At 37.0% G+C, this 3,196-nt stretch overlaps 1 non-coding gene across 1 annotated transcript; it reads left to right on the top strand.

The window, feature by feature from the left end:
* Nucleotides 1-602: 602 nt before the first annotated feature.
* Nucleotides 603-689, top strand: Trnastop-uca (transfer RNA opal suppressor (anticodon UCA)). The gene has a single exon. It is a non-coding gene; the product is annotated as a tRNA-Sec (tRNA).
* The last annotated feature ends 2,507 nt before the right edge of the window (nt 690-3,196 follow it).

Consider the following 3,196-nt stretch of genomic DNA (forward strand, 5'->3'; position numbering starts at 1 on the left):
GTGTACAGTTAAATGTAGGGCTACTACTACTGTACGAGTTAGAGCTCCATGTAGATTATCCTTATCCAGTCAGCTTCCAGTACTGTGGTTAGTCGACCACATATATACATACACGTGAGTGTGTGTGTGTGTGTGTGTGCTTCTTACATACATATACAGTTTATATGTTTTAAAATGCTATCCCACTACGTTATAATCAATTTTCTTCGTCGTCATCCTGCTAAGAAATTTAATCTTTCCCTCTATCAAGCAGACGAGAACTGTAATAGTCTATTTATTTGCTTTTTGTTGTTGTTTTCTTTTTTGTTTTTCCATGTTAACTTATAATGTCTGGTCTGCCTATATATGTATAAAGTTTAATGTGCAGCTCAATTTTTATGTCAGAAATTAGCACAAAACATGTTTACTAATTACTAGCTATTTCTTTAAAAACTATGATTATGTCACATTAAACATTGTCATAAACTTGTCTCGTGTTTTATACTCCAAAATATTTTTCATTATGCAGTTTTTAATTACAGCAATGTAAATTAGTTAACATGGTTTAAAATTTATCAGCAGTAATTATGGCTATATATATGGCCGTTATACCGTTAACTAATGCCTGAATGAACTTCAGTGGTCTGGGGTGCAGGCTTCAAACCTGTAGCTGATTAACGTCAGAGTGGTTCAATTCCACCTTTCGGGCGATGGGACATGGGTTTCTTTTTTTTTCCCCAAATAAAGTACCCACTCCTTTCTCTCTCTCTCTCTCTCTCTCTCTCTCTCTCTGGCAGACACACACACATGGTTCCGTCTTCAGTGCCGCTGTGGCACCTTGGATAAAACAGTTTAAGGCCGACCCAAAATTTGCGAGTAGACTTGGTAGACAAAAACTGAAAGAAGCTTGTCATATATAAATGTGTGTGTCCCACCATCACTTGACAACCGGTGTTGGTGTGTTTACGTCCTCGTAACTTAACGGTTCAGGCAAAAGAGCACGAAAGAATAAGTACCATGCTTTGAAAATAGTACAGGGTTCGAATCTTTCCACTAAAAGTTCTTCAATGTGGTATATATATATAGAGAGAGATAGATAGATAGATACACATATTATATATATATATATATATATATATATATATATATATATATATATATATATATATATAATTCAAATTTACAGAAAACAAAAGACGAAGGCAGGTGGTAGAACAAGAAGCAGGTGTATTAGTTTAACGATTGAAAAGAAAGGAAAAGTCTTTTACGTTTCGAGGCGACGCTCTTCGACAGGAAGGATTAAGAGGGGAGGAAAATGGAGAAAGAATGAAAATGTGTGTATATGTAGGGGGGGGGGATTTGGGTGTGTGTGTTTGTATACACACACATACACACGCACACACAGAAGAAGCCAGAGATAGAAAGAGAGGAACACAGGGAGAGAGAGAATAATACCCGGCCAACCTTCTATAAATACAATGCTCTTGTGTTTCAAACCGTGCTTCTTATTCGGATATATGAATCTCTCACCACACACACACACACACACATACACACACACACATAATATCAGTCTCTCCCCCATTGAACTTTATCAGTGTAGAGCACACGTTGACAAGGTATCTTGGTATCTAAACTTTATCTGTGTTGCTCTGTCCTAGCTTTGAAACTGAATAAAATTCCATTTATGAAAAGCTTAAACGAAACTAGGCCATCGTGAGCGACACACTCGTTTGCATAGTTAGTACTGCCTGGAGTCCTAAAAACGCACAGGGCCAGTTATCTGGTGTCCTTGGAGTATAAAAGAGATCAAGTTCTCAACATGACTTCTTGAACAGCACGCCAGCCTGTTGCGAGCATATTCGTTTGCTGCTTGTTTTTGTTTTGCTTTTTATTTGTTTTAGTCAATGCTGGAGCAGCGGCTCGAATAATTTTTTTCTTTCTTTTTAAATCCTGGTATTTATTCTATCCGTTTCTTTTAGTCGAACCGCTAGTTTACGGGGACTTCAACACACCAACATCGGTTGTCGAGCAGTGGTTGTGGGACAAACACAGACACAAAGACACACGCACACACATACATACATACATACATATATACGACGGGCGTCATATCAAGTTAAACAGCGCATGACCTTGCAGGTGGGGCCCAGTTAGAATTTTCTTCAGGTCGAGTTGTCCATCCTGCTCAAAAGGTCCCTGAATAAGGTTTCTTTAAAGATAATGAACAAAACACCCGTGTTTCCAGAAGTGAATTATTCAAACCCCAAAGAATTCCCCTCGATACATGGCTGTGATGCTCCCCCACTACTTCTGCTCATGATCAGAGATGCACATATCGTCAGACACTAAGGAACATGCTCAACTAGTTATAGTCAAGAAAATGGTAGCAAATATATGGTATTGAGCAGAATATTTGCTGTAGCCCATCTTTTATACCAAGACAAACAATGTATATGATAACACTTCCAATCAGTTAAGATCAGAAGCCATGAGAGCCACTGCCTGGTACTACATCAGGGCATTTATAATAATAATAATAAGAAGAAGAAGAAGAAGAAGAAGAAGAAGAAGAAGAAGAAGAAGAAGAAGAAGAAGAAGAAGAAGAAGAAGAAGAAGAAGAAGAAGAAGAAGAAGAAGAAGAAGAAGAAGAAGAAGAAGAAGAAGAAGAAGAAGAAGAAGAAGAAGAAGAAGAGATAAAGAGAAAGGAGACAGAAAGACAGATAAACAGAAAGAGAAAACAGAGAGAGGGAGAGAGGGAGAGAGCCATGAAAAGAGAAAAGAGAAAAGGAGGGAAAGACATAAAGAGAGAGAGTAGGAGGCAGACAGACAGTAAGAGAGAGGAAGACGCTGATGTCTTAATGTTTAAAAATATCAAAGTTTTTCAGACATTATTTTCCCTGCACTTAAGTTTTCTGCGTAAAGTTAGATTTAACGTCTGCGTTCGGTACAATTCCTTCAAGACAGAGGGAAGAACTCGTGTGATTTCCAAGAAAGAAATATGTATAAATGATGCAGTGCTTTTAGTGTTAAAGCACGAACGATTTTTTTTTTTTTTTAATTTAAAGAAAAAAAACGATGTAAAAATATACACGAATATTCCAAGTTAATTTAAAAGAAAAGGGAAAAGAAAAAAATGATATCGATTAATAGCAGTAAAAATAATAATCTCTTCTCTCGTGAATTCATAACCACAAACTTGATCATTCTATTACTA

The sequence above is a fragment of the Octopus bimaculoides genome, chromosome 24 (genome assembly GCF_001194135.2).
Source record: "Octopus bimaculoides isolate UCB-OBI-ISO-001 chromosome 24, ASM119413v2, whole genome shotgun sequence".
NCBI lineage: Eukaryota > Metazoa > Mollusca > Cephalopoda > Octopoda > Octopodidae > Octopus > Octopus bimaculoides.